Genomic DNA, 24,094 nt, shown 5'->3' with positions numbered 1-24,094 from the left:
CTATTTTAATTTAAAAACCGATTTAATTTCATCAAAAATTATCTAACTAATTTAATTTAATTTAATTTAATTTACAAGTTAAAATTCCATAATTCGATAAAACTCCGAGACAACCGCCTCGTGCGCTCATATACAGAATTACGCCATTTGCGGGTGCGACGCGCGGCAACAAAAAATAAAATAAAATAAAATAAAAAGGAATGCAACACAGGGACTTCCCAGGAGGTCACCCATCCTAGTACTACTCCTGCCCAAGCACGCTTAACTGCGGAGTTCCGATGGGATCCGGTGCTTTAGTGCTGGTATGATCGCATCCGTTATAGAATGACTCAAACCTCTACTTAAACGCAAATAACGACTATTTTAATTTAAAAACCGATTTAATTTCATCAAAAATTATCTAACTAATTTAATTTAATTTAATTTAATTTACAAGTTAAAATTCCATAATTCGATAAAACTCCGAGACAACCGCCTCGTGCGCTCATATACAGAATTACGCCATTTGCGGGTGCGACGCGCGGCAACAAAAAATAAAATTAAATAAAATAAAAAGGAATGCAACACAGGGACTTCCCAGGAGGTCACCCATCCTAGTACTACTCCTGCCCAAGCACGCTTAACTGCGGAGTTCCGATGGGATCCGGTGCTTTAGTGCTGGTATGATCGCATCCGTTATAGAATGACTCAAACCTCTACTTAAACGCAAATAACGACTATTTTAATTTAAAAACCGATTTAATTTCATCAAAAATTATCTAACTAATTTAATTTAATTTAATTTAATTTACAAGTTAAAATTCCATAATTCGATAAAACTCCGAGACAACCGCCTCGTGCGCTCATATACAGAATTACGCCATTTGCGGGTGCGACGCGCGGCAACAAAAAATAAAATAAAATAAAATAAAAAGGAATGCAACACAGGGACTTCCCAGGAGGTCACCCATCCTAGTACTACTCCTGCCCAAGCACGCTTAACTGCGGAGTTCCGATGGGATCCGGTGCTTTAGTGCTGGTATGATCGCATCCGTTATAGAATGACTCAAACCTCTACTTAAACGCAAATAACGACTATTTTAATTTAAAAACCGATTTAATTTCATCAAAAATTATCTAACTAATTTAATTTAATTTAATTTAATTTACAAGTTAAAATTCCATAATTCGATAAAACTCCGAGACAACCGCCTCGTGCGCTCATATACAGAATTACGCCATTTGCGGGTGCGACGCGCGGCAACAAAAAATAAAATAAAATAAAATAAAAAGGAATGCAACACAGGGACTTCCCAGGAGGTCACCCATCCTAGTACTACTCCTGCCCAAGCACGCTTAACTGCGGAGTTCCGATGGGATCCGGTGCTTTAGTGCTGGTATGATCGCATCCGTTATAAAATGACTCAAACCTCTACTTAAACGCAAATAACGACTATTTTAATTTAAAAACCGATTTAATTTCATCAAAAATTATCTAACTAATTTAATTTACAAGTTAAAATTCCATAATTCGATAAAACTCCGAGACAACCGCCTCGTGCGCTCATATACAGAATTACGCCATTTGCGGGTGCGACGCGCGGCAACAAAAAATAAAATAAAATAAAATAAAAAGGAATGCAACACAGGGACTTCCCAGGAGGTCACCCATCCTAGTACTACTCCTGCCCAAGCACGCTTAACTGCGGAGTTCCGATGGGATCCGGTGCTTTAGTGCTGGTATGATCGCATCCGTTATAGAATGACTCAAACTTCTACTTAAACGCAAATAACGACTATTTTAATTTAAAAACCGATTTAATTTCATCAAAAATTATCTAACTAATTTAATTTAATTTAATTTAATTTAATTTACAAGTTAAAATTCCATAATTCGATAAAACTCCGAGACAACCGCCTCGTGCGCTCATATACAGAATTACGCCATTTGCGGGTGCGACGCGCGGCAACAAAAAATAAAATAAAATAAAATAAAAAGGAATGCAACACAGGGACTTCCCAGGAGGTCACCCATCCTAGTACTACTCCTGCCCAAGCACGCTTAACTGCGGAGTTCCGATAGGATCCGGTGCTTTAGTGCTGGTATGATCGCATCCGTTATAGAATGACTCAAACCTCTACTTAAACGCAAATAACGACTTTTTTAATTTAAAAACCGATTTAATTTCATCAAAAATTATCTAACTAATTTAATTTAATTTAATTTAATTTACAAGTTAAAATTCCATAATTCGATAAAACTCCGAGACAACCGCCTCGTGCGCTCATATACAGAATTACGCCATTTGCGGGTGCGACGCGCGGCAACAAAAAATAAAATAAAATAAAATAAAAAGGAATGCAACACAGGGACTTCCCAGGAGGTCACCCATCCTAGTACTACTCCTGCCCAAGCACGCTTAACTGCGGAGTTCCGATGGGATCCGGTGCTTTAGTGCTGGTATGATCGCATCCGTTATAGAATGACTCAAACCTCTACTTAAACGCAAATAACGACTATTTTAATTTAAAAACCGATTTAATTTCATCAAAAATTATCTAACTAATTTAATTTAATTTAATTTAATTTACAAGTTAAAATTCCATAATTCGATAAAACTCCGAGACAACCGCCTCGTGCGCTCATATACAGAATTACGCCATTTGCGGGTGCGACGCGCGGCAACAAAAAATAAAATAAAATAAAATAAAAAGGAATGCAACACAGGGACTTCCCAGGAGGTCACCCATCCTAGTACTACTCCTGCCCAAGCACGCTTAACTGCGGAGTTCCGAAGGGATCCGGTGCTTTAGTGCTGGTATGATCGCATCCGTTATAGAATGACTCAAACCTCTACTTAAACGCAAATAACGACTATTTTAATTTAAAAACCGATTTAATTTCATCAAAAATTATCTAACTAATTTAATTTAATTTAATTTAATTTACAAGTTAAAATTCCATAATTCGATAAAACTCCGAGACAACCGCCTCGTGCGCTCATATACAGAATTACGCCATTTGCGGGTGCGACGCGCGGCAACAAAAAATAAAATAAAATAAAATAAAAAGGAATGCAACACAGGGACTTCCCAGGAGGTCACCCATCCTAGTACTACTCCTGCCCAAGCACGCTTAACTGCGGAGTTCCGATGGGATCCGGTGCTTTAGTGCTGGTATGATCGCATCCGTTATAGAATGACTCAAACCTCTACTTAAACGCAAATAACGACTATTTTAATTTAAAAACCGATTTAATTTCATCAAAAATTATCTAACTAATTTAATTTAATTTAATTTAATTTACAAGTTAAAATTCCATAATTCGATAAAACTCCGAGACAACCGCCTCGTGCGCTCATATACAGAATTACGCCATTTGCGGGTGCGACGCGCGGCAACAAAAAATAAAATAAAAAGGAATGCAACACAGGGACTTCCCAGGAGGTCACCCATCCTAGTACTACTCCTGCCCAAGCACGCTTAACTGCGGAGTTCCGATGGGATCCGGTGCTTTAGTGCTGGTATGATCGCATCCGTTATAGAATGACTCAAACCTCTACTTAAACGCAAATAACGACTATTTTAATTTAAAAACCGATTTAATTTCATCAAAAATTATCTAACTAATTTAATTTAATTTAATTTAATTTACAAGTTAAAATTCCATAATTCGATAAAACTCCGAGACAACCGCCTCGTGCGCTCATATACAGAATTACGCCATTTGCGGGTGCGACGCGCGGCAACAAAAAATAAAATAAAATAAAATAAAAAGGAATGCAACACAGGGACTTCCCAGGAGGTCACCCATCCTAGTACTACTCCTGCCCAAGCACGCTTAACTGCGGAGTTCCGATGGGATCCGGTGCTTTAGTGCTGGTATGATCGCATCCGTTATAGAATGACTCAAACCTCTACTTAAACGCAAATAACGACTATTTTAATTTAAAAACCGATTTAATTTCATCAAAAATTATCTAACTAATTTAATTTAATTTAATTTAATTTACAAGTTAAAATTCCATAATTCGATAAAACTCCGAGACAACCGCCTCGTGCGCTCATATACAGAATTACGCCATTTGCGGGTGCGACGCGCGGCAACAAAAAATAAAATAAAAAGGAATGCAACACAGGGACTTCCCAGGAGGTCACCCATCCTAGTACTACTCCTGCCCAAGCACGCTTAACTGCGGAGTTCCGATGGGATCCGGTGCTTTAGTGCTGGTATGATCGCATCCGTTATAGAATGACTCAAACCTCTACTTAAACGCAAATAACGACTATTTTAATTTAAAAACCGATTTAATTTCATCAAAAATTATCTAACTAATTTAATTTAATTTAATTTAATTTACAAGTTAAAATTCCATAATTCGATAAAACTCCGAGACAACCGCCTCGTGCGCTCATATACAGAATTACGCCATTTGCGGGTGCGACGCGCGGCAACAAAAAATAAAATAAAATAAAATAAAAAGGAATGCAACACAGGGACTTCCCAGGAGGTCACCCATCCTAGTACTACTCCTGCCCAAGCACGCTTAACTGCGGAGTTCCGATGGGATCCGGTGCTTTAGTGCTGGTATGATCGCATCCGTTATAGAATGACTCAAACCTCTACTTAAACGCAAATAACGACTATTTTAATTTAAAAACCGATTTAATTTCATCAAAAATTATCTAACTAATTTAATTTAATTTAATTTAATTTACAAGTTAAAATTCCATAATTCGATAAAACTCCGAGACAACCGCCTCGTGCGCTCATATACAGAATTACGCCATTTGCGGGTGCGACGCGCGGCAACAAAAAATAAAATAAAATAAAATAAAAAGGAATGCAACACAGGGACTTCCCAGGAGGTCACCCATCCTAGTACTACTCCTGCCCAAGCACGCTTAACTGCGGAGTTCCGATGGGATCCGGTGCTTTAGTGCTGGTATGATCGCATCCGTTATAGAATGACTCAAACCTCTACTTAAACGCAAATAACGACTATTTTAATTTAAAAACCGATTTAATTTCATCAAAAATTATCTAACTAATTTAATTTAATTTAATTTACAAGTTAAAATTCCATAATTCGATAAAACTCCGAGACAACCGCCTCGTGCGCTCATATACAGAATTACGCCATTTGCGGGTGCGACGCGCGGCAACAAAAAATAAAATAAAATAAAATAAAATAAAATAAAAAGGAATGCAACACAGGGACTTCCCAGGAGGTCACCCATCCTAGTACTACTCCTGCCCAAGCACGCTTAACTGCGGAGTTCCGATGGGATCCGGTGCTTTAGTGCTGGTATGATCGCATCCGTTATAGAATGACTCAAACCTCTACTTAAACGCAAATAACGACTATTTTAATTTAAAAACCGATTTAATTTCATCAAAAATTATCTAACTAATTTAATTTACAAGTTAAAATTCCATAATTCGATAAAACTCCGAGACAACCGCCTCGTGCGCTCATATACAGAATTACGCCATTTGCGGGTGCGACGCGCGGCAACAAAAAATAAAATAAAATAAAATAAAAAGGAATGCAACACAGGGACTTCCCAGGAGGTCACCCATCCTAGTACTACTCCTGCCCAAGCACGCTTAACTGCGGAGTTCCGATGGGATCCGGTGCTTTAGTGCTGGTATGATCGCATCCGTTATAGAATGACTCAAACCTCTACTTAAACGCAAATAACGACTATTTTAATTTAAAAACCGATTTAATTTCATCAAAAATTATCTAACTAATTTAATTTAATTTAATTTAATTTACAAGTTAAAATTCCATAATTCGATAAAACTCCGAGACAACCGCCTCGTGCGCTCATATACAGAATTACGCCATTTGCGGGTGCGACGCGCGGCAACAAAAAATAAAATAAAATAAAATAAAAAGGAATGCAACACAGGGACTTCCCAGGAGGTCACCCATCCTAGTACTACTCCTGCCCAAGCACGCTTAACTGCAGAGTTCCGATGGGATCCGGTGCTTTAGTGCTGGTATGATCGCATCCGTTATAGAATGACTCAAACCTCTACTTAAACGCAAATAACGACTATTTTAATTTAAAAACCGATTTAATTTCATCAAAAATTATCTAACTAATTTAATTTAATTTAATTTAATTTACAAGTTAAAATTCCATAATTCGATAAAACTCCGAGACAACCGCCTCGTGCGCTCATATACAGAATTACGCCATTTGCGGGTGCGACGCGCGGCAACAAAAAATAAAATAAAATAAAATAAAAAGGAATGCAACACAGGGACTTCCCAGGAGGTCACCCATCCTAGTACTACTCCTGCCCAAGCACGCTTAACTGCGGAGTTCCGATGGGATCCGGTGCTTTAGTGCTGGTATGATCGCATCCGTTATAGAATGACTCAAACCTCTACTTAAACGCAAATAACGACTATTTTAATTTAAAAACCGATTTAATTTCATCAAAAATTATCTAACTAATTTAATTTACAAGTTAAAATTCCATAATTCGATAAAACTCCGAGACAACCGCCTCGTGCGCTCATATACAGAATTACGCCATTTGCGGGTGCGACGCGCGGCAACAAAAAATAAAATAAAATAAAATAAAAAGGAATGCAACACAGGGACTTCCCAGGAGGTCACCCATCCTAGTACTACTCCTGCCCAAGCACGCTTAACTGCGGAGTTCCGATGGGATCCGGTGCTTTAGTGCTGGTATGATCGCATCCGTTATAGAATGACTCAAACCTCTACTTAAACGCAAATAACGACTTTTTTAATTTAAAAACCGATTTAATTTCATCAAAAATTATCTAACTAATTTAATTTACAAGTTAAAATTCCATAATTCGATAAAACTCCGAGACAACCGCCTCGTGCGCTCATATACAGAATTACGCCATTTGCGGGTGCGACGCGCGGCAACAAAAAATAAAATAAAATAAAATAAAAAGGAATGCAACACAGGGACTTCCCAGGAGGTCACCCATCCTAGTACTACTCCTGCCCAAGCACGCTTAGCTGCAGAGTTCCGATGGGATCCGGTGCTTTAGTGCTGGTATGATCGCATCCGTTATAGAATGACTCAAACCTCTACTTAAACGCAAATAACGACTATTTTAATTTAAAAACCGATTTAATTTCATCAAAAATTATCTAACTAATTTAATTTACAAGTTAAAATTCCATAATTCGATAAAACTCCGAGACAACCGCCTCGTGCGCTCATATACAGAATTACGCCATTTGCGGGTGCGACGCGCGGCAACAAAAAATAAAATAAAATAAAATAAAAAGGAATGCAACACAGGGACTTCCCAGGAGGTCACCCATCCTAGTACTACTCCTGCCCAAGCACGCTTAACTGCGGAGTTCCGATGGGATCCGGTGCTTTAGTGCTGGTATGATCGCATCCGTTATAGAATGACTCAAACCTCTACTTAAACGCAAATAACGACTATTTTAATTTAAAAACCGATTTAATTTCATCAAAAATTATCTAACTAATTTAATTTACAAGTTAAAATTCCATAATTCGATAAAACTCCGAGACAACCGCCTCGTGCGCTCATATACAGAATTACGCCATTTGCGGGTGCGACGCGCGGCAACAAAAAATAAAATAAAATAAAATAAAAAGGAATGCAACACAGGGACTTCCCAGGAGGTCACCCATCCTAGTACTACTCCTGCCCAAGCACGCTTAACTGCGGAGTTCCGATGGGATCCGGTGCTTTAGTGCTGGTATGATCGCATCCGTTATAGAATGACTCAAACCTCTACTTAAACGCAAATAACGACTATTTTAATTTAAAAACCGATTTAATTTCATCAAAAATTATCTAACTAATTTAATTTAATTTAATTTAATTTACAAGTTAAAATTCCATAATTCGATAAAACTCCGAGACAACCGCCTCGTGCGCCATTTGCGGGTGCGACGCGCGGCAACAAAAAATAAAATAAAATAAAATAAAAAGGAATGCAACACAGGGACTTCCCAGGAGGTCACCCATCCTAGTACTACTCCTGCCCAAGCACGCTTAACTGCGGAGTTCCGATGGGATCCGGTGCTTTAGTGCTGGTATGATCGCATCCGTTATAGAATGACTCAAACCTCTACTTAAACGCAAATAACGACTATTTTAATTTAAAAACCGATTTAATTTCATCAAAAATTATCTAACTAATTTAATTTACAAGTTAAAATTCCATAATTCGATAAAACTCCGAGACAACCGCCTCGTGCGCTCATATACAGAATTACGCCATTTGCGGGTGCGACGCGCGGCAACAAAAAATAAAATAAAATAAAATAAAAAGGAATGCAACACAGGGACTTCGCAGGAGGTCACCCATCCTAGTACTACTCCTGCCCAAGCACGCTTAACTGCGGAGTTCCGATGGGATCCGGTGCTTTAGTGCTGGTATGATCGCATCCGTTATAGAATGACTCAAACCTCTACTTAAACGCAAATAACGACTATTTTAATTTAAAAACCGATTTAATTTCATCAAAAATTATCTAACTAATTTAATTTACAAGTTAAAATTCCATAATTCGATAAAACTCCGAGACAACCGCCTCGTGCGCTCATATACAGAATTACGCCATTTGCGGGTGCGACGCGCGGCAACAAAAAATAAAATAAAATAAAATAAAAAGGAATGCAACACAGGGACTTCCCAGGAGGTCACCCATCCTAGTACTACTCCTGCCCAAGCACGCTTAACTGCGGAGTTCCGATGGGATCCGGTGCTTTAGTGCTGGTATGATCGCATCCGTTATAGAATGACTCAAACCTCTACTTAAACGCAAATAACGACTTTTTTAATTTAAAAACCGATTTAATTTCATCAAAAATTATCTAACTAATTTAATTTAATTTAATTTAATTTACAAGTTAAAATTCCATAATTCGATAAAACTCCGAGACAACCGCCTCGTGCGCTCATATACAGAATTACGCCATTTGCGGGTGCGACGCGCGGCAACAAAAAATAAAATAAAATAAAATAAAAAGGAATGCAACACAGGGACTTCCCAGGAGGTCACCCATCCTAGTACTACTCCTGCCCAAGCACGCTTAACTGCGGAGTTCCGATGGGATCCGGTGCTTTAGTGCTGGTATGATCGCATCCGTTATAGAATGACTCAAACCTCTACTTAAACGCAAATAACGACTATTTTAATTTAAAAACCGATTTAATTTCATCAAAAATTATCTAACTAATTTAATTTACAAGTTAAAATTCCATAATTCGATAAAACTCCGAGACAACCGCCTCGTGCGCTCATATACAGAATTACGCCATTTGCGGGTGCGACGCGCGGCAACAAAAAATAAAATAAAATAAAATAAAAAGGAATGCAACACAGGGACTTCCCAGGAGGTCACCCATCCTAGTACTACTCCTGCCCAAGCACGCTTAACTGCGGAGTTCCGATGGGATCCGGTGCTTTAGTGCTGGTATGATCGCATCCGTTATAGAATGACTCAAACCTCTACTTAAACGCAAATAACGACTATTTTAATTTAAAAACCGATTTAATTTCATCAAAAATTATCTAACTAATTTAATTTACAAGTTAAAATTCCATAATTCGATAAAACTCCGAGACAACCGCCTCGTGCGCTCATATACAGAATTACGCCATTTGCGGGTGCGACGCGCGGCAACAAAAAATAAAATAAAATAAAATAAAAAGGAATGCAACACAGGGACTTCCCAGGAGGTCACCCATCCTAGTACTACTCCTGCCCAAGCACGCTTAACTGCGGAGTTCCGATGGGATCCGGTGCTTTAGTGCTGGTATGATCGCATCCGTTATAGAATGACTCAAACCTCTACTTAAACGCAAATAACGACTATTTTAATTTAAAAACCGATTTAATTTCATCAAAAATTATCTAACTAATTTAATTTACAAGTTAAAATTCCATAATTCGATAAAACTCCGAGACAACCGCCTCGTGCGCTCATATACAGAATTACGCCATTTGCGGGTGCGACGCGCGGCAACAAAAAATAAAATAAAATAAAATAAAAAGGAATGCAACACAGGGACTTCCCAGGAGGTCACCCATCCTAGTACTACTCCTGCCCAAGCACGCTTAACTGCGGAGTTCCGATGGGATCCGGTGCTTTAGTGCTGGTATGATCGCATCCGTTATAGAATGACTCAAACCTCTACTTAAACGCAAATAACGACTATTTTAATTTAAAAACCGATTTAATTTCATCAAAAATTATCTAACTAATTTAATTTACAAGTTAAAATTCCATAATTCGATAAAACTCCGAGACAACCGCCTCGTGCGCTCATATACAGAATTACGCCATTTGCGGGTGCGACGCGCGGCAACAAAAAATAAAATAAAATAAAATAAAAAGGAATGCAACACAGGGACTTCCCAGGAGGTCACCCATCCTAGTACTACTCCTGCCCAAGCACGCTTAACTGCGGAGTTCCGATGGGATCCGGTGCTTTAGTGCTGGTATGATCGCATCCGTTATAGAATGACTCAAACCTCTACTTAAACGCAAATAACGACTTTTTTAATTTAAAAACCGATTTAATTTCATCAAAAATTATCTAACTAATTTAATTTACAAGTTAAAATTCCATAATTCGATAAAACTCCGAGACAACCGCCTCGTGCGCTCATATACAGAATTACGCCATTTGCGGGTGCGACGCGCGGCAACAAAAAATAAAATAAAATAAAATAAAAAGGAATGCAACACAGGGACTTCCCAGGAGGTCACCCATCCTAGTACTACTACTGCCCAAGCACGCTTAACTGCGGAGTTCCGATGGGATCCGGTGCTTTAGTGCTGGTATGATCGCATCCGTTATAGAATGACTCAAACCTCTACTTAAACGCAAATAACGACTTTTTTAATTTAAAAACCGATTTAATTTCATCAAAAATTATCTAACTAATTTAATTTAATTTAATTTAATTTACAAGTTAAAATTCCATAATTCGATAAAACTCCGAGACAACCGCCTCGTGCGCTCATATACAGAATTACGCCATTTGCGGGTGCGACGCGCGGCAACAAAAAATAAAATAAAATAAAATAAAAAGGAATGCAACACAGGGACTTCCCAGGAGGTCACCCATCCTAGTACTACTCCTGCCCAAGCACGCTTAACTGCGGAGTTCCGATGGGATCCGGTGCTTTAGTGCTGGTATGATCGCATCCCTTATAGAATGACTCAAACCTCTACTTAAACGCAAATGACGACTATTTTAATTTAAAAACCGATTTAATTTCATCAAAAATTATCTAACTAATTTAATTTAATTTAATTTAATTTACAAGTTAAAATTCCATAATTCGATAAAACTCCGAGACAACCGCCTCGTGCGCTCATATACAGAATTACGCCATTTGCGGGTGCGACGCGCGGCAACAAAAAATAAAATAAAATAAAATAAAAAGGAATGCAACACAGGGACTTCCCAGGAGGTCACCCATCCTAGTACTACTCCTGCCCAGGCACGCTTAACTGCGGAGTTCCGATGGGATCCGGTGCTCTAGTGCTGGTATGATCGCATCCGTTATAGAATGACTCAAACCTCTACTTAAACGCAAATAACGACTATTTTAATTTAAAAACCGATTTAATTTCATCAAAAATTATCTAACTAATTTAATTTAATTTAATTTAATTTACAAGTTAAAATTCCATAATTCGATAAAACTCCGAGACAACCGCCTCGTGCGCTCATATACAGAATTACGCCATTTGCGGGTGCGACGCGCGGCAACAAAAAATAAAATAAAATAAAATAAAAAGGAGTGAAACACAGGGACTTCCCAGGAGGTCACCCATCCTAGTACTACTCCTGCCCAAGCACGCTTAACTGCGGAGTTCCGATGGGATCCGGTGCTTTAGTGCTGGTATGATCGCATCCGTTATAGAATGACTCAAACCTCTACTTAAACGCAAATAACGACTATTTTAATTTAAAAACCGATTTAATTTCATCAAAAATTATCTAACTAATTTAATTTAATTTAATTTAATTTACAAGTTAAAATTCCATAATTCGATAAAACTCCGAGACAACCGCCTCGTGCGCTCATATACAGAATTACGCCATTTGCGGGTGCGACGCACGGCAACAAAAAATAAAATAAAATAAAATAAAAAGGAATGCAACACAGGGACTTCCCAGGAGGTCACCCATCCTAGTACTACTCCTGCCCAAGCACGCTTAACTGCGGAGTTCCGATGGGATCCGGTGCTTTAGTGCTGGTATGATCGCATCCGTTATAGAATGACTCAAACCTCTACTTAAACGCAAATGACGACTATTTTAATTTAAAAACCGATTTAATTTCATCAAAAATTATCTAACTAATTTAATTTAATTTAATTTAACTTACAAGTTAAAATTCCATAATTCGATAAAACTCCGAGACAACCGCCTCGTGCGCTCATATACAGAATTACGCCATTTGCGGGTGCGACGCGCGGCAACAAAAAATAAAATAAAATAAAATAAAAAGGAATGCAACACAGGGACTTCCCAGGAGGTCACCCATCCTAGTACTACTCCTGCCCAAGCACGCTTAACTGCGGAGTTCCGATGGGATCCGGTGCTTTAGTGCTGGTATGATCGCATCCGTTATAGAATGACTCAAACCTCTACTTAAACGCAAATAACGACTATTTTAATTTAAAAACCGATTTAATTTCATCAAAAATTATCTAACTAATTTAATTTAATTTAATTTAACTTACAAATTAAAATTCCATAATTCGATAAAACTCCGAGACAACCGCCTCGTGCGCTCATATACAGAATTACGCCATTTGCGGGTGCGACGCGCGGCAACAAAAAATAAAATAAAATAAAATAAAAAGGAATGCAACACAGGGACTTCCCAGGAGGTCACCCATCCTAGTACTACTCCTGCCCAAGCACGCTTAACTGCGGAGTTCCGATGGGATCCGGTGCTTTAGTGCTGGTATGATCGCATCCGTTATAGAATGACTCAAACCTCTACTTAAACGCAAATAACGACTATTTTAATTTAAAAACCGATTTAATTTCATCAAAAATTATCTAACTAATTTAATTTAATTTAATTTAATTTACAAGTTAAAATTCCATAATTCGATAAAACTCCGAGACAACCGCCTCGTGCGCTCATATACAGAATTACGCCATTTGCGGGTGCGACGCGCGGCAACAAAAAATAAAATAAAATAAAATAAAAAGGAATGCAACACAGGGACTTCCCAGGAGGTCACCCATCCTAGTACTACTCCTGCCCAAGCACGCTTAACTGCGGAGTTCCGATGGGATCCGGTGCTTTAGTGCTGGTATGATCGCATCCGTTATAGAATGACTCAAACCTCTACTTAAACGCAAATAACGACTATTTTAATTTAAAAACCGATTTAATTTCATCAAAAATTATCTAACTAATTTAATTTAATTTAATTTAATTTACAAGTTAAAATTCCATAATTCGATAAAACTCCGAGACAACCGCCTCGTGCGCTCATATACAGAATTACGCCATTTGCGGGTGCGACGCGCGGCAACAAAAAATAAAATAAAATAAAATAAAAAGGAATGCAACACAGGGACTTCGCAGGAGGTCACCCATCCTAGTACTACTCCTGCCCAAGCACGCTTAACTGCGGAGTTCCGATGGGATCCGGTGATTTAGTGCTGGTATGATCGCATCCGTTATAGAATGACTCAAACCTCTACTTAAACGCAAATAACGACTATTTTAATTTAAAAACCGATTTAATTTCATCAAAAATTATCTAACTAATTTAATTTAATTTAATTTAATTTACAAGTTAAAATTCCATAATTCGATAAAACTCCGAGACAACCGCCTCGTGCGCTCATATACAGAATTACGCCATTTGCGGGTGCGACGCGCGGCAACAAAAAATAAAATAAAATAAAATAAAAAGGAATGCAACACAGGGACTTCCCAGGAGGTCACCCATCCTAGTACTACTCCTGCCCAAGCACGCTTAACTGCGGAGTTCCGATGGGATCCGGTGCTTTAGTGCTGGTATGATCGCATCCGTTATAGAATGACTCAAACCTCTACTTAAACGCAAATAACGACTATTTTAATTTAAAAACCGATTTAATTTCATCAAAAATTATCTAACTAATTTAATTTAATTTAATTTAACTTACAAGTTAAAATTCCATAATTCGATAAAACTCCGAGACAACCGCCTCGTGCGCTCATATACAGAATTACGCCATTTGCGGGTGCGACGCGCGGCAACAAAAAATAAAATAAAATAAAATAAAAAGGAATGCAACACAGGGACTTCCCAGGAGGTCACCCATCCTAGTACTACTCCTGCCCAAGCACGCTTAACTGCGGAGTTCCGATGGGATCCGGTGCTTTAGTGCTGGTATGATCGCATCCGTTATAGAATGACTCAAACCTCTACTTAAACGCAAATAACGACTATTTTAATTTAAAAACCGATTTAATTTCATCAAAAATTATCTAACTAATTTAATTTAATTTAATTTAACTTACAAGTTAAAATTCCATAATTCGATAAAACTCCGAGACAACCGCCTCGTGCGCTCATATACAGAATTACGCCATTTGCGGGTGCGACGCGCGGCAACAAAAAATAAAATAAAATAAAATAAAAAGGAATGCAACACAGGGACTTCCCAGGAGGTCAACCATCCTAGTACTACTCCTGCCCAAGCACGCTTAACTGCGGAGTTCCGATGGGATCCGGTGCTTTAGTGCTGGTATGATCGCATCCGTTATAGAATGACTCAAACCTCTACTTAAACGCAAATAACGACTATTTTAATTTAAAAACCGATTTAATTTCATCAAAAATTATCTAACTAATTTAATTTAATTTAATTTAACTTACAAGTTAAAATTCCATAATTCGATAAAACTCCGAGACAACCGCCTCGTGCGCTCATATACAGAATTACGCCATTTGCGGGTGCGACGCGCGGCAACAAAAAATAAAATAAAATAAAATAAAAAGGAATGCAACACAGGGACTTCCCAGGAGGTCACCCATCCTAGTACTACTCCTGCCCAAGCACGCTTAACTGCGGAGTTCCGATGGGATCCGGTGCTTTAGTGCTGGTATGATCGCATCCGTTATAGAATGACTCAAACCTCTACTTAAACGCAAATAACGACTATTTTAATTTAAAAACCGATTTAATTTCATCAAAAATTATCTAACTAATTTAATTTAATTTAATTTAATTTACAAGTTAAAATTCCATAATTCGATAAAACTCCGAGACAACCGCCTCGTGCGCTCATATACAGAATTACGCCATTTGCGGGTGCGACGCGCGGCAACAAAAAATAAAATAAAATAAAATAAAAAGGAATGAAACACAGGGACTTCCCAGGAGGTCACCCATCCTAGTACTACTCCTGCCCAAGCACGCTTAACTGCGGAGTTCCGATGGGATCCGGTGCTTTAGTGCTGGTATGATCGCATCCGTTATAGAATGACTCAAACCTCTACTTAAACGCAAATAACGACTATTTTAATTTAAAAACCGATTTAATTTCATCAAAAATTATCTAACTAATTTAATTTAATTTAATTTAATTTACAAGTTAAAATTCCATAATTCGATAAAACTCCGAGACAACCGCCTCGTGCGCTCATATACAGAATTACGCCATTTGCGGGTGCGACGCGCGGCAACAAAAAATAAAATAAAATAAAATAAAAAGGAATGCAACACAGGGACTTCGCAGGAGGTCACCCATCCTAGTACTACTCCTGCCCAAGCACGCTTAACTGCGGAGTTCCGATGGGATCCGGTGATTTAGTGCTGGTATGATCGCATCCGTTATAGAATGACTCAAACCTCTACTTAAACGCAAATAACGACTATTTTAATTTAAAAACCGATTTAATTTCATCAAAAATTATCTAACTAATTTAATTTAATTTAATTTAATTTACAAGTTAAAATTCCATAATTCGATAAAACTCCGAGACAACCGCCTCGTGCGCTCATATACAGAATTACGCCATTTGCGGGTGCGACGCGCGGCAACAAAAAATAAAATAAAATAAAATAAAAAGGAATGCAACACAGGGACTTCCCAGGAGGTCACCCATCCTAGTACTACTCCTGCCCAAGCACGCTTAACTGCGGAGTTCCGATGGGATCCGGTGCTTTAGTGCTGGTATGATCGCATCCGTTATAGAATGACTCAAACCTCTACTTAAACGCAAATAACGACTATTTTAATTTAAAAACCGATTTAATTTCATCAAAAATTATCTAACTAATTTAATTTAATTTAATTTAATTTACAAGTTAAAATTCCATAATTCGATAAAACTCCGAGACAACCGCCTCGTGCGCTCATATACAGAATTACGCCATTTGCGGGTGCGACGCGCGGCAACAAAAAATAAAATAAAATAAAATAAAAAGGAATGCAACACAGGGACTTCCCAGGAGGTCACCCATCCTAGTACTACTCCTGCCCAAGCACGCTTAACTGCGGAGTTCCGATGGGATCCGGTGCTTTAGTGCTGGTATGATCGCATCCGTTATAGAATGACTCAAACCTCTACTTAAACGCAAATAACGACTATTTTAATTTAAAAACCGATTTAATTTCATCAAAAATTATCTAACTAATTTAATTTAATTTAATTTAATTTACAAGTTAAAATTCCATAATTCGATAAAACTCCGAGACAACCGCCTCGTGCGCTCATATACAGAATTACGCCATTTGCGGGTGCGACGCGCGGCAACAAAAAATAAAATAAAATAAAATAAAAAGGAATGCAACACAGGGACTTCCCAGGAGGTCACCCATCCTAGTACTACTCCTGCCCAAGCACGCTTAACTGCGGAGTTCCGATGGGATCCGGTGCTTTAGTGCTGGTATGATCGCATCCGTTATAGAATGACTCAAACCTCTACTTAAACGCAAATAACGACTATTTTAATTTAAAAACCGATTTAATTTCATCAAAAATTATCTAACTAATTTAATTTAATTTAATTTAACTTACAAGTTAAAATTCCATAATTCGATAAAACTCCGAGACAACCGCCTCGTGCGCTCATATACAGAATTACGCCATTTGCGGGTGCGACGCGCGGCAACAAAAAATAAAATAAAATAAAATAAAAAGGAATGCAACACAGGGACTTCCCAGGAGGTCACCCATCCTAGTACTACTCCTGCCCAAGCACGCTTAACTGCGGAGTTCCGATGGGATCCGGTGCTTTAGTGCTGGTATGATCGCATCCGTTATAGAATGACTCAAACCTCTACTTAAACGCAAATAACGACTATTTTAATTTAAAAACCGATTTAATTTCATCAAAAATTATCTAACTAATTTAATTTAATTTAATTTAATTTACAAGTTAAAATTCCATAATTCGATAAAACTCCGAGACAACCGCCTCGTGCGCTCATATACAGAATTACGCCATTTGCGGGTGCGACGCGCGGCAACAAAAAATAAAATAAAATAAAATAAAAAGGAATGCAACACAGGGACTTCGCAGGAGGTCACCCATCCTAGTACTACTCCTGCCCAAGCACGCTTAACTGCGGAGTTCCGATGGGATCCGGTGATTTAGTGCTGGTATGATCGCATCCGTTATAGAATGACTCAAACCTCTACTTAAACGCAAATAACGACTATTTTAATTTAAAAACCGATTTAATTTCATCAAAAATTATCTAACTAATTTAATTTAATTTAATTTAATTTACAAGTTAAAATTCCATAATTCGATAAAACTCCGAGACAACCGCCTCGTGCGCTCATATACAGAATTACGCCATTTGCGGGTGCGACGCGCGGCAACAAAAAATAAAATAAAATAAAATAAAAAGGAATGCAACACAGGGACTTCCCAGGAGGTCACCCATCCTAGTACTACTCCTGCCCAAGCACGCTTAACTGCGGAGTTCCGATGGGATCCGGTGCTTTAGTGCTGGTATGATCGCATCCGTTATAGAATGACTCAAACCTCTACTTAAACGCAAATAACGACTATTTTAATTTAAAAACCGATTTAATTTCATCAAAAATTATCTAACTAATTTAATTTAATTTAATTTAACTTACAAGTTAAAATTCCATAATTCGATAAAACTCCGAGACAACCGCCTCGTGCGCTCATATACAGAATTACGCCATTTGCGGGTGCGACGCGCGGCAACAAAAAATAAAATAAAATAAAATAAAAAGGAATGCAACACAGGGACTTCCCAGGAGGTCACCCATCCTAGTACTACTCCTGCCCAAGCACGCTTAACTGCGGAGTTCCGATGGGATCCGGTGCTTTAGTGCTGGTATGATCGCATCCGTTATAGAATGACTCAAACCTCTACTTAAACGCAAATAACGACTATTTTAATTTAAAAACCGATTTAATTTCATCAAAAATTATCTAACTAATTTAATTTAATTTAATTTAACTTACAAGTTAAAATTCCATAATTCGATAAAACTCCGAGACAACCGCCTCGTGCGCTCATATACAGAATTACGCCATTTGCGGGTGCGACGCGCGGCAACAAAAAATAAAATAAAATAAAATAAAAAGGAATGCAACACAGGGACTTCCCAGGAGGTCAACCATCCTAGTACTACTCCTGCCCAAGCACGCTTAACTGCGGAGTTCCGATGGGATCCGGTGCTTTAGTGCTGGTATGATCGCATCCGTTATAGAATGACTCAAACCTCTACTTAAACGCAAATAACGACTATTTTAATTTAAAAACCGATTTAATTTCATCAAAAATTATCTAACTAATTTAATTTAATTTAATTTAACTTACAAGTTAAAATTCCATAATTCGATAAAACTCCGAGACAACCGCCTCGTGCGCTCATATACAGAATTACGCCATTTGCGGGTGCGACGCGCGGCAACAAAAAATAAAATAAAATAAAATAAAAAGGAATGCAACACAGGGACTTCCCAGGAGGTCACCCATCCTAGTACTACTCCTGCCCAAGCACGCTTAACTGCGGAGTTCCGATGGGATCCGGTGCTTTAGTGCTGGTATGATCGCATCCGTTATAGAATGACTCAAACCTCTACTTAAACGCAAATAACGACTATTTTAATTTAAAAACCGATTTAATTTCATCAAAAATTATCTAACTAATTTAATTTAATTTAATTTAACTTACAAGTTAAAATTCCATAATTCGATAAAACTCCGAGACAACCGCCTCGTGCGCTCATATACAGAATTACGCCATTTGCGGGTGCGACGCGCGGCAACAAAAAATAAAATAAAATAAAATAAAAAGGAATGCAACACAGGGACTTCCCAGGAGGTCACCCATCCTAGTACTACTCCTGCCCAAGCACGCTTAACTGCGGAGTTCCGATGGGATCCGGTGCTTTAGTGCTGGTATGATCGCATCCGTTATAGAATGACTCAAACCTCTACTTAAACGCAAATAACGACTATTTTAATTTAAAAACCGATTTAATTTCATCAAAAATTATCTAACTAATTTAATTTAATTTAATTTAACTTACAAGTTAAAATTCCATAATTCGATAAAACTCCGAGACAACCGCCTCGTGCGCTCATATACAGAATTACGCCATTTGCGGGTGCGACGCGCGGCAACAAAAAATAAAATAAAATAAAATAAAAAGGAATGCAACACAGGGACTTCCCAGGAGGTCAACCATCCTAGTACTACTCCTGCCCAAGCACGCTTAACTGCGGAGTTCCGATGGGATCCGGTGCTTTAGTGCTGGTATGATCGCATCCGTTATAGAATGACTCAAACCTCTACTTAAACGCAAATAACGACTATTTTAATTTAAAAACTGATTTAATTTCATCAAAAATTATCTAACTAATTTAATTTAATTTAATTTAATTTACAAGTTAAAATTCCATAATTCGATAAAACTCCGAGACAACCGCCTCGTGCGCTCATATACAGAATTACGCCATTTGCGGGTGCGACGCGCGGCAACAAAAAATAAAATAAAATAAAATAAAAAGGAATGAAACACAGGGACTTCCCAGGAGGTCACCCATCCTAGTACTACTCCTGCCCAAGCACGCTTAACTGCGGAGTTCCGATGGGATCCGGTGCTTTAGTGCTGGTATGATCGCATCCGTTATAGAATGACTCAAACCTCTACTTAAACGCAAATAACGACTATTTTAATTTAAAAACCGATTTAATTTCATCAAAAATTATCTAACTAATTTAATTTAATTTAATTTAACTTACAAGTTAAAATTCCATAATTCGATAAAACTCCGAGACAACCGCCTCGTGCGCTCATATACAGAATTACGCCATTTGCGGGTGCGACGCGCGGCAACAAAAAATAAAATAAAATAAAATAAAAAGGAATGCAACACAGGGACTTCCCAGGAGGTCACCCATCCTAGTACTACTCCTGCCCAAGCACGCTTAACTGCGGAGTTCCGATGGGATCCGGTGCTCTAGTGCTGGTATGATCGCATCCGTTATAGAATGACTCAAACCTCTACTTAAACGCAAATAACGACTATTTTAATTTAAAAACCGATTTAATTTCATCAAAAATTATCTAACTAATTTAATTTAATTTAATTTAATTTACAAGTTAAAATTCCATAATTCGATAAAACTCCGAGACAACCGCCTCGTGCGCTCATATACAGAATTACGCCATTTGCGGGTGCGACGCGCGGCAACAAAAAATAAAATAAAATAAAATAAAAAGGAATGCAACACAGGGACTTCCCAGGAGGTCACCCATCCTAGTACTACTCCTGCCCAAGCACGCTTAACTGCGGAGTTCCGATGGGATCCGGTGCTTTAGTGCTGGTATGATCGCATCCGTTATAGAATGACTCAAACCTCTACTTAAACGCAAATAACGACTATTTTAATTTAAAAACCGATTTAATTTCATCAAAAATTATCTAACTAATTTAATTTAATTTAATTTAATTTACAAGTTAAAATTCCATAATTCGATAAAACTCCGAGACAACCGCCTCGTGCGCTCATATACAGAATTACGCCATTTGCGGGTGCGACGCGCGGCAACAAAAAATAAAATAAAATAAAATAAAAAGGAATGCAACACAGGGACTTCGCAGGAGGTCACCCATCCTAGTACTACTCCTGCCCAAGCACGCTTAACTGCGGAGTTCCGATGGGATCCGGTGATTTAGTGCTGGTATGATCGCATCCGTTATAGAATGACTCAAACCTCTACTTAAACGCAAATAACGACTATTTTAATTTAAAAACCGATTTAATTTCATCAAAAATTATCTAACTAATTTAATTTAATTTAATTTAACTTACAAGTTAAAATTCCATAATTCGATAAAACTCCGAGACAACCGCCTCGTGCGCTCATATACAGAATTACGCCATTTGCGGGTGCGACGCGCGGCAACAAAAAATAAAATAAAATAAAATAAAAAGGAATGCAACACAGGGACTTCCCAGGAGGTCACCCATCCTAGTACTACTCCTGCCCAAGCACGCTTAACTGCGGAGTTCCGATGGGATCCGGTGCTTTAGTGCTGGTATGATCGCATCCGTTATAGAATGACTCAAACCTCTACTTAAACGCAAATAACGACTATTTTAATTTAAAAACCGATTTAATTTCATCAAAAATTATCTAACTAATTTAATTTAATTTAATTTAACTTACAAGTTAAAATTCCATAATTCGATAAAACTCCGAGACAACCGCCTCGTGCGCTCATATACAGAATTACGCCATTTGCGGGTGCGACGCGCGGCAACAAAAAATAAAATAAAATAAAATAAAAAGGAATGCAACACAGGGACTTCCCAGGAGGTCACCCATCCTAGTACTACTCCTGCCCAAGCACGCTTAACTGCGGAGTTCCGATGGGATCCGGTGCTTTAGTGCTGGTATGATCGCATCCGTTATAGAATGACTCAAACCTCTACTTAAACGCAAATAACGACTATTTTAATTTAAAAACCGATTTAATTTCATCAAAAATTATCTAACTAATTTAATTTAATTTAATTTAATTTACAAGTTAAAATTCCATAATTCGATAAAACTCCGAGACAACCGCCTCGTGCGCTCATATACAGAATTACGCCATTTGCGGGTGCGACGCGCGGCAACAAAAAATAAAATAAAATAAAATAAAAAGGAATGCAACACAGGGACTTCCCAGGAGGTCACCCATCCTAGTACTACTCCTGCCCAAGCACGCTTAACTGCGGAGTTCCGATGGGATCCGGTGCTTTAGTGCTGGTATGATCGCATCCGTTATAGAATGACTCAAACCTCTACTTAAACGCAAATAACGACTATTTTAATTTAAAAACCGATTTAATTTCATCAAAAATTATCTAACTAATTTAATTTAATTTAATTTAATTTACAAGTTAAAATTCCATAATTCGATAAAACTCCGAGACAACCGCCTCGTGCGCTCATATACAGAATTACGCCATTTGCGGGTGCGACGCGCGGCAACAAAAAATAAAATAAAATAAAATAAAAAGGAATGCAACACAGGGACTTCCCAGGAGGTCACCCATCCTAGTACTACTCCTGCCCAAGCACGCTTAACTGCGGAGTTCCGATGGGATCCGGTGCTTTAGTGCTGGTATGATCGCATCCGTTATAGAATGACTCAAACCTCTACTTAAACGCAAATAACGACTATTTTAATTTAAAAACCGATTTAATTTCATCAAAAATTATCTAACTAATTTAATTTAATTTAATTTAATTTACAAGTTAAAATTCCATAATTCGATAAAACTCCGAGACAACCGCCTCGTGCGCTCATATACAGAATTACGCCATTTGCGGGTGCGACGCGCGGCAACAAAAAATAAAAAGGAATGCAACACAGGGACTTCCCAGGAGGTCACCCATCCTAGTACTACTCCTGCCCAAGCACGCTTAACTGCGGAGTTCCGATGGGATCCGGTGCTTTAGTGCTGGTATGATCGCATCCGTTATAGAATGACTCAAACCTCTACTTAAACGCAAATAACGACTATTTTAATTTAAAAACCGATTTAATTTCATCAAAAATTATCTAACTAATTTAATTTAGTTTAATTTAATTTACAAGTTAAAATTCCATAATTCGATAAAACTCTGAGACAACCGCCTCGTGCGCTCATATACAGAATTACGCCATTTGCGGGTGCGACGCGCGGCAACAAAAAATAAAATAAAATAAAATAAAAAGGAATGCAACACAGGGACTTCCCAGGAGGTCACCCATCCTAGTACTACTCCTGCCCAAGCACGCTTAACTGCGGAGTTCCGATGGGATCCGGTGCTTTAGTGCTGGTATGATCGCATCCGTTATAGAATGACTCAAACCTCTACTTAAACGCAAATAACGACTATTTTAATTTAAAAACCGATTTAATTTCATCAAAAATTATCTAACTAATTTAATTTAATTTAATTTAATTTACAAGTTAAAATTCCATAATTCGATAAAACTCCGAGACAACCGCCTCGTGCGCTCATATACAGAATTACGCCATTTGCGGGTGCGACGCGCGGCAACAAAAAATAAAATAAAATAAAATAAAAAGGAATGCAACACAGGGACTTCCCAGGAGGTCACCCATCCTAGTACTACTCCTGCCCAAGCACGCTTAACTGCGGAGTTCCGATGGGATCCGGTGCTTTAGTGCTGGTATGATCGCATCCGTTATAGAATGACTCAAACCTCTACTTAAACGCAAATAACGACTATTTTAATTTAAAAACCGATTTAATTTCATCAAAAATTATCTAACTAATTTAATTTAATTTAATTTAATTTACAAGTTAAAATTCCATAATTCGATAAAACTCCGAGACAACCGCCTCGTGCGCTCATATACAGAATTACGCCATTTGCGGGTGCGACGCGCGACAACAAAAAATAAAATAAAATAAAATAAAAAGGAATGCAACACAGGGACTTCCCAGGAGGTCACCCATCCTAGTACTACTCCTGCCCAAGCACGCTTAACTGCGGAGTTCCGATGGGATCCGGTGCTTTAGTGCTGGTATGATCGCATCCGTTATAGAATGACTCAAACCTCTACTTAAA

General features: G+C 38.1%; 68 non-coding genes across 68 annotated transcripts; all 68 read right to left on the bottom strand.

Annotated features, from left to right (window-relative positions):
- Positions 1–197: 197 nt before the first annotated feature.
- On the bottom strand, positions 198–316 carry LOC144570096 (5S ribosomal RNA). Its single transcript, XR_013516365.1, has one exon. It is a non-coding gene; the product is annotated as a 5S ribosomal RNA (ribosomal RNA).
- A 239-nt stretch (positions 317–555) lies between these two features.
- On the bottom strand, positions 556–674 carry LOC144570095 (5S ribosomal RNA). The gene has a single exon (XR_013516364.1). It is a non-coding gene; the product is annotated as a 5S ribosomal RNA (ribosomal RNA).
- A 239-nt stretch (positions 675–913) lies between these two features.
- LOC144570094 (5S ribosomal RNA) lies at positions 914–1,032 on the bottom strand. The gene has a single exon (XR_013516363.1). It is a non-coding gene; the product is annotated as a 5S ribosomal RNA (ribosomal RNA).
- A 239-nt stretch (positions 1,033–1,271) lies between these two features.
- Positions 1,272–1,390, bottom strand: LOC144570093 (5S ribosomal RNA). The gene has a single exon (XR_013516362.1). It is a non-coding gene; the product is annotated as a 5S ribosomal RNA (ribosomal RNA).
- A 224-nt stretch (positions 1,391–1,614) lies between these two features.
- On the bottom strand, positions 1,615–1,733 carry LOC144570092 (5S ribosomal RNA). Its single transcript, XR_013516361.1, has one exon. It is a non-coding gene; the product is annotated as a 5S ribosomal RNA (ribosomal RNA).
- Positions 1,734–1,977: 244 nt separating this feature from the next.
- Positions 1,978–2,096, bottom strand: LOC144570625 (5S ribosomal RNA). The gene has a single exon (XR_013516885.1). It is a non-coding gene; the product is annotated as a 5S ribosomal RNA (ribosomal RNA).
- A 239-nt stretch (positions 2,097–2,335) lies between these two features.
- LOC144570091 (5S ribosomal RNA) lies at positions 2,336–2,454 on the bottom strand. The gene has a single exon (XR_013516360.1). It is a non-coding gene; the product is annotated as a 5S ribosomal RNA (ribosomal RNA).
- A 239-nt stretch (positions 2,455–2,693) lies between these two features.
- Positions 2,694–2,812, bottom strand: LOC144570532 (5S ribosomal RNA). The gene has a single exon (XR_013516794.1). It is a non-coding gene; the product is annotated as a 5S ribosomal RNA (ribosomal RNA).
- A 239-nt stretch (positions 2,813–3,051) lies between these two features.
- LOC144570090 (5S ribosomal RNA) lies at positions 3,052–3,170 on the bottom strand. Its single transcript, XR_013516359.1, has one exon. It is a non-coding gene; the product is annotated as a 5S ribosomal RNA (ribosomal RNA).
- Positions 3,171–3,399: 229 nt separating this feature from the next.
- On the bottom strand, positions 3,400–3,518 carry LOC144570089 (5S ribosomal RNA). The gene has a single exon (XR_013516358.1). It is a non-coding gene; the product is annotated as a 5S ribosomal RNA (ribosomal RNA).
- Positions 3,519–3,757: 239 nt separating this feature from the next.
- Positions 3,758–3,876, bottom strand: LOC144570088 (5S ribosomal RNA). Its single transcript, XR_013516357.1, has one exon. It is a non-coding gene; the product is annotated as a 5S ribosomal RNA (ribosomal RNA).
- A 229-nt stretch (positions 3,877–4,105) lies between these two features.
- Positions 4,106–4,224, bottom strand: LOC144570087 (5S ribosomal RNA). The gene has a single exon (XR_013516356.1). It is a non-coding gene; the product is annotated as a 5S ribosomal RNA (ribosomal RNA).
- A 239-nt stretch (positions 4,225–4,463) lies between these two features.
- LOC144570084 (5S ribosomal RNA) lies at positions 4,464–4,582 on the bottom strand. Its single transcript, XR_013516354.1, has one exon. It is a non-coding gene; the product is annotated as a 5S ribosomal RNA (ribosomal RNA).
- A 239-nt stretch (positions 4,583–4,821) lies between these two features.
- On the bottom strand, positions 4,822–4,940 carry LOC144570083 (5S ribosomal RNA). The gene has a single exon (XR_013516353.1). It is a non-coding gene; the product is annotated as a 5S ribosomal RNA (ribosomal RNA).
- Positions 4,941–5,184: 244 nt separating this feature from the next.
- On the bottom strand, positions 5,185–5,303 carry LOC144570082 (5S ribosomal RNA). Its single transcript, XR_013516352.1, has one exon. It is a non-coding gene; the product is annotated as a 5S ribosomal RNA (ribosomal RNA).
- A 224-nt stretch (positions 5,304–5,527) lies between these two features.
- On the bottom strand, positions 5,528–5,646 carry LOC144570081 (5S ribosomal RNA). Its single transcript, XR_013516351.1, has one exon. It is a non-coding gene; the product is annotated as a 5S ribosomal RNA (ribosomal RNA).
- Positions 5,647–5,885: 239 nt separating this feature from the next.
- On the bottom strand, positions 5,886–6,004 carry LOC144570491 (5S ribosomal RNA). Its single transcript, XR_013516755.1, has one exon. It is a non-coding gene; the product is annotated as a 5S ribosomal RNA (ribosomal RNA).
- A 239-nt stretch (positions 6,005–6,243) lies between these two features.
- LOC144570080 (5S ribosomal RNA) lies at positions 6,244–6,362 on the bottom strand. The gene has a single exon (XR_013516350.1). It is a non-coding gene; the product is annotated as a 5S ribosomal RNA (ribosomal RNA).
- A 224-nt stretch (positions 6,363–6,586) lies between these two features.
- Positions 6,587–6,705, bottom strand: LOC144570078 (5S ribosomal RNA). Its single transcript, XR_013516348.1, has one exon. It is a non-coding gene; the product is annotated as a 5S ribosomal RNA (ribosomal RNA).
- A 224-nt stretch (positions 6,706–6,929) lies between these two features.
- LOC144570599 (5S ribosomal RNA) lies at positions 6,930–7,048 on the bottom strand. The gene has a single exon (XR_013516859.1). It is a non-coding gene; the product is annotated as a 5S ribosomal RNA (ribosomal RNA).
- A 224-nt stretch (positions 7,049–7,272) lies between these two features.
- Positions 7,273–7,391, bottom strand: LOC144570077 (5S ribosomal RNA). Its single transcript, XR_013516347.1, has one exon. It is a non-coding gene; the product is annotated as a 5S ribosomal RNA (ribosomal RNA).
- A 224-nt stretch (positions 7,392–7,615) lies between these two features.
- LOC144570076 (5S ribosomal RNA) lies at positions 7,616–7,734 on the bottom strand. The gene has a single exon (XR_013516346.1). It is a non-coding gene; the product is annotated as a 5S ribosomal RNA (ribosomal RNA).
- Positions 7,735–7,955: 221 nt separating this feature from the next.
- LOC144570075 (5S ribosomal RNA) lies at positions 7,956–8,074 on the bottom strand. Its single transcript, XR_013516345.1, has one exon. It is a non-coding gene; the product is annotated as a 5S ribosomal RNA (ribosomal RNA).
- Positions 8,075–8,298: 224 nt separating this feature from the next.
- On the bottom strand, positions 8,299–8,417 carry LOC144570474 (5S ribosomal RNA). Its single transcript, XR_013516738.1, has one exon. It is a non-coding gene; the product is annotated as a 5S ribosomal RNA (ribosomal RNA).
- A 224-nt stretch (positions 8,418–8,641) lies between these two features.
- Positions 8,642–8,760, bottom strand: LOC144570074 (5S ribosomal RNA). Its single transcript, XR_013516344.1, has one exon. It is a non-coding gene; the product is annotated as a 5S ribosomal RNA (ribosomal RNA).
- A 239-nt stretch (positions 8,761–8,999) lies between these two features.
- Positions 9,000–9,118, bottom strand: LOC144570072 (5S ribosomal RNA). The gene has a single exon (XR_013516342.1). It is a non-coding gene; the product is annotated as a 5S ribosomal RNA (ribosomal RNA).
- Positions 9,119–9,342: 224 nt separating this feature from the next.
- On the bottom strand, positions 9,343–9,461 carry LOC144570071 (5S ribosomal RNA). The gene has a single exon (XR_013516341.1). It is a non-coding gene; the product is annotated as a 5S ribosomal RNA (ribosomal RNA).
- Positions 9,462–9,685: 224 nt separating this feature from the next.
- Positions 9,686–9,804, bottom strand: LOC144570070 (5S ribosomal RNA). Its single transcript, XR_013516340.1, has one exon. It is a non-coding gene; the product is annotated as a 5S ribosomal RNA (ribosomal RNA).
- Positions 9,805–10,028: 224 nt separating this feature from the next.
- Positions 10,029–10,147, bottom strand: LOC144570068 (5S ribosomal RNA). Its single transcript, XR_013516339.1, has one exon. It is a non-coding gene; the product is annotated as a 5S ribosomal RNA (ribosomal RNA).
- A 224-nt stretch (positions 10,148–10,371) lies between these two features.
- Positions 10,372–10,490, bottom strand: LOC144570067 (5S ribosomal RNA). The gene has a single exon (XR_013516338.1). It is a non-coding gene; the product is annotated as a 5S ribosomal RNA (ribosomal RNA).
- Positions 10,491–10,714: 224 nt separating this feature from the next.
- LOC144570685 (5S ribosomal RNA) lies at positions 10,715–10,833 on the bottom strand. The gene has a single exon (XR_013516942.1). It is a non-coding gene; the product is annotated as a 5S ribosomal RNA (ribosomal RNA).
- A 239-nt stretch (positions 10,834–11,072) lies between these two features.
- Positions 11,073–11,191, bottom strand: LOC144570066 (5S ribosomal RNA). Its single transcript, XR_013516337.1, has one exon. It is a non-coding gene; the product is annotated as a 5S ribosomal RNA (ribosomal RNA).
- A 239-nt stretch (positions 11,192–11,430) lies between these two features.
- LOC144570586 (5S ribosomal RNA) lies at positions 11,431–11,549 on the bottom strand. The gene has a single exon (XR_013516847.1). It is a non-coding gene; the product is annotated as a 5S ribosomal RNA (ribosomal RNA).
- Positions 11,550–11,788: 239 nt separating this feature from the next.
- On the bottom strand, positions 11,789–11,907 carry LOC144570755 (5S ribosomal RNA). Its single transcript, XR_013517008.1, has one exon. It is a non-coding gene; the product is annotated as a 5S ribosomal RNA (ribosomal RNA).
- Positions 11,908–12,146: 239 nt separating this feature from the next.
- Positions 12,147–12,265, bottom strand: LOC144570065 (5S ribosomal RNA). Its single transcript, XR_013516336.1, has one exon. It is a non-coding gene; the product is annotated as a 5S ribosomal RNA (ribosomal RNA).
- A 239-nt stretch (positions 12,266–12,504) lies between these two features.
- LOC144570064 (5S ribosomal RNA) lies at positions 12,505–12,623 on the bottom strand. The gene has a single exon (XR_013516335.1). It is a non-coding gene; the product is annotated as a 5S ribosomal RNA (ribosomal RNA).
- Positions 12,624–12,862: 239 nt separating this feature from the next.
- LOC144570063 (5S ribosomal RNA) lies at positions 12,863–12,981 on the bottom strand. Its single transcript, XR_013516334.1, has one exon. It is a non-coding gene; the product is annotated as a 5S ribosomal RNA (ribosomal RNA).
- Positions 12,982–13,220: 239 nt separating this feature from the next.
- Positions 13,221–13,339, bottom strand: LOC144570062 (5S ribosomal RNA). The gene has a single exon (XR_013516333.1). It is a non-coding gene; the product is annotated as a 5S ribosomal RNA (ribosomal RNA).
- Positions 13,340–13,578: 239 nt separating this feature from the next.
- On the bottom strand, positions 13,579–13,697 carry LOC144570669 (5S ribosomal RNA). Its single transcript, XR_013516927.1, has one exon. It is a non-coding gene; the product is annotated as a 5S ribosomal RNA (ribosomal RNA).
- A 239-nt stretch (positions 13,698–13,936) lies between these two features.
- LOC144570060 (5S ribosomal RNA) lies at positions 13,937–14,055 on the bottom strand. Its single transcript, XR_013516331.1, has one exon. It is a non-coding gene; the product is annotated as a 5S ribosomal RNA (ribosomal RNA).
- Positions 14,056–14,294: 239 nt separating this feature from the next.
- LOC144570059 (5S ribosomal RNA) lies at positions 14,295–14,413 on the bottom strand. Its single transcript, XR_013516330.1, has one exon. It is a non-coding gene; the product is annotated as a 5S ribosomal RNA (ribosomal RNA).
- Positions 14,414–14,652: 239 nt separating this feature from the next.
- Positions 14,653–14,771, bottom strand: LOC144570540 (5S ribosomal RNA). Its single transcript, XR_013516802.1, has one exon. It is a non-coding gene; the product is annotated as a 5S ribosomal RNA (ribosomal RNA).
- A 239-nt stretch (positions 14,772–15,010) lies between these two features.
- Positions 15,011–15,129, bottom strand: LOC144570057 (5S ribosomal RNA). Its single transcript, XR_013516329.1, has one exon. It is a non-coding gene; the product is annotated as a 5S ribosomal RNA (ribosomal RNA).
- A 239-nt stretch (positions 15,130–15,368) lies between these two features.
- LOC144570681 (5S ribosomal RNA) lies at positions 15,369–15,487 on the bottom strand. Its single transcript, XR_013516938.1, has one exon. It is a non-coding gene; the product is annotated as a 5S ribosomal RNA (ribosomal RNA).
- A 239-nt stretch (positions 15,488–15,726) lies between these two features.
- Positions 15,727–15,845, bottom strand: LOC144570668 (5S ribosomal RNA). Its single transcript, XR_013516926.1, has one exon. It is a non-coding gene; the product is annotated as a 5S ribosomal RNA (ribosomal RNA).
- A 239-nt stretch (positions 15,846–16,084) lies between these two features.
- On the bottom strand, positions 16,085–16,203 carry LOC144570056 (5S ribosomal RNA). Its single transcript, XR_013516328.1, has one exon. It is a non-coding gene; the product is annotated as a 5S ribosomal RNA (ribosomal RNA).
- Positions 16,204–16,442: 239 nt separating this feature from the next.
- LOC144570055 (5S ribosomal RNA) lies at positions 16,443–16,561 on the bottom strand. Its single transcript, XR_013516327.1, has one exon. It is a non-coding gene; the product is annotated as a 5S ribosomal RNA (ribosomal RNA).
- A 239-nt stretch (positions 16,562–16,800) lies between these two features.
- LOC144570054 (5S ribosomal RNA) lies at positions 16,801–16,919 on the bottom strand. Its single transcript, XR_013516326.1, has one exon. It is a non-coding gene; the product is annotated as a 5S ribosomal RNA (ribosomal RNA).
- Positions 16,920–17,158: 239 nt separating this feature from the next.
- On the bottom strand, positions 17,159–17,277 carry LOC144570053 (5S ribosomal RNA). Its single transcript, XR_013516325.1, has one exon. It is a non-coding gene; the product is annotated as a 5S ribosomal RNA (ribosomal RNA).
- A 239-nt stretch (positions 17,278–17,516) lies between these two features.
- Positions 17,517–17,635, bottom strand: LOC144570666 (5S ribosomal RNA). Its single transcript, XR_013516924.1, has one exon. It is a non-coding gene; the product is annotated as a 5S ribosomal RNA (ribosomal RNA).
- Positions 17,636–17,874: 239 nt separating this feature from the next.
- On the bottom strand, positions 17,875–17,993 carry LOC144570051 (5S ribosomal RNA). Its single transcript, XR_013516324.1, has one exon. It is a non-coding gene; the product is annotated as a 5S ribosomal RNA (ribosomal RNA).
- Positions 17,994–18,232: 239 nt separating this feature from the next.
- On the bottom strand, positions 18,233–18,351 carry LOC144570050 (5S ribosomal RNA). The gene has a single exon (XR_013516323.1). It is a non-coding gene; the product is annotated as a 5S ribosomal RNA (ribosomal RNA).
- A 239-nt stretch (positions 18,352–18,590) lies between these two features.
- Positions 18,591–18,709, bottom strand: LOC144570538 (5S ribosomal RNA). Its single transcript, XR_013516800.1, has one exon. It is a non-coding gene; the product is annotated as a 5S ribosomal RNA (ribosomal RNA).
- Positions 18,710–18,948: 239 nt separating this feature from the next.
- On the bottom strand, positions 18,949–19,067 carry LOC144570049 (5S ribosomal RNA). Its single transcript, XR_013516322.1, has one exon. It is a non-coding gene; the product is annotated as a 5S ribosomal RNA (ribosomal RNA).
- A 239-nt stretch (positions 19,068–19,306) lies between these two features.
- On the bottom strand, positions 19,307–19,425 carry LOC144570047 (5S ribosomal RNA). The gene has a single exon (XR_013516320.1). It is a non-coding gene; the product is annotated as a 5S ribosomal RNA (ribosomal RNA).
- A 239-nt stretch (positions 19,426–19,664) lies between these two features.
- Positions 19,665–19,783, bottom strand: LOC144570537 (5S ribosomal RNA). Its single transcript, XR_013516799.1, has one exon. It is a non-coding gene; the product is annotated as a 5S ribosomal RNA (ribosomal RNA).
- A 239-nt stretch (positions 19,784–20,022) lies between these two features.
- Positions 20,023–20,141, bottom strand: LOC144570680 (5S ribosomal RNA). Its single transcript, XR_013516937.1, has one exon. It is a non-coding gene; the product is annotated as a 5S ribosomal RNA (ribosomal RNA).
- Positions 20,142–20,380: 239 nt separating this feature from the next.
- On the bottom strand, positions 20,381–20,499 carry LOC144570470 (5S ribosomal RNA). The gene has a single exon (XR_013516734.1). It is a non-coding gene; the product is annotated as a 5S ribosomal RNA (ribosomal RNA).
- Positions 20,500–20,738: 239 nt separating this feature from the next.
- On the bottom strand, positions 20,739–20,857 carry LOC144570046 (5S ribosomal RNA). The gene has a single exon (XR_013516319.1). It is a non-coding gene; the product is annotated as a 5S ribosomal RNA (ribosomal RNA).
- A 239-nt stretch (positions 20,858–21,096) lies between these two features.
- LOC144570665 (5S ribosomal RNA) lies at positions 21,097–21,215 on the bottom strand. Its single transcript, XR_013516923.1, has one exon. It is a non-coding gene; the product is annotated as a 5S ribosomal RNA (ribosomal RNA).
- Positions 21,216–21,454: 239 nt separating this feature from the next.
- Positions 21,455–21,573, bottom strand: LOC144570045 (5S ribosomal RNA). The gene has a single exon (XR_013516318.1). It is a non-coding gene; the product is annotated as a 5S ribosomal RNA (ribosomal RNA).
- Positions 21,574–21,812: 239 nt separating this feature from the next.
- LOC144570044 (5S ribosomal RNA) lies at positions 21,813–21,931 on the bottom strand. The gene has a single exon (XR_013516317.1). It is a non-coding gene; the product is annotated as a 5S ribosomal RNA (ribosomal RNA).
- A 239-nt stretch (positions 21,932–22,170) lies between these two features.
- On the bottom strand, positions 22,171–22,289 carry LOC144570043 (5S ribosomal RNA). The gene has a single exon (XR_013516316.1). It is a non-coding gene; the product is annotated as a 5S ribosomal RNA (ribosomal RNA).
- A 239-nt stretch (positions 22,290–22,528) lies between these two features.
- Positions 22,529–22,647, bottom strand: LOC144570042 (5S ribosomal RNA). Its single transcript, XR_013516315.1, has one exon. It is a non-coding gene; the product is annotated as a 5S ribosomal RNA (ribosomal RNA).
- A 224-nt stretch (positions 22,648–22,871) lies between these two features.
- Positions 22,872–22,990, bottom strand: LOC144570041 (5S ribosomal RNA). Its single transcript, XR_013516314.1, has one exon. It is a non-coding gene; the product is annotated as a 5S ribosomal RNA (ribosomal RNA).
- Positions 22,991–23,229: 239 nt separating this feature from the next.
- On the bottom strand, positions 23,230–23,348 carry LOC144570040 (5S ribosomal RNA). Its single transcript, XR_013516313.1, has one exon. It is a non-coding gene; the product is annotated as a 5S ribosomal RNA (ribosomal RNA).
- A 239-nt stretch (positions 23,349–23,587) lies between these two features.
- LOC144570039 (5S ribosomal RNA) lies at positions 23,588–23,706 on the bottom strand. The gene has a single exon (XR_013516312.1). It is a non-coding gene; the product is annotated as a 5S ribosomal RNA (ribosomal RNA).
- Positions 23,707–23,945: 239 nt separating this feature from the next.
- Positions 23,946–24,064, bottom strand: LOC144570038 (5S ribosomal RNA). Its single transcript, XR_013516311.1, has one exon. It is a non-coding gene; the product is annotated as a 5S ribosomal RNA (ribosomal RNA).
- Between the last annotated feature and the right edge of the window lie 30 nt (positions 24,065–24,094).

The sequence above is a fragment of the Carex rostrata genome, chromosome 18 (genome assembly GCF_964058835.1).
Source record: "Carex rostrata chromosome 18, lpCarRost1.2, whole genome shotgun sequence".
Taxonomy (NCBI): domain Eukaryota; kingdom Viridiplantae; phylum Streptophyta; class Magnoliopsida; order Poales; family Cyperaceae; genus Carex; species Carex rostrata.
This window is presented reverse-complemented; position numbering and strand designations above follow the sequence as displayed.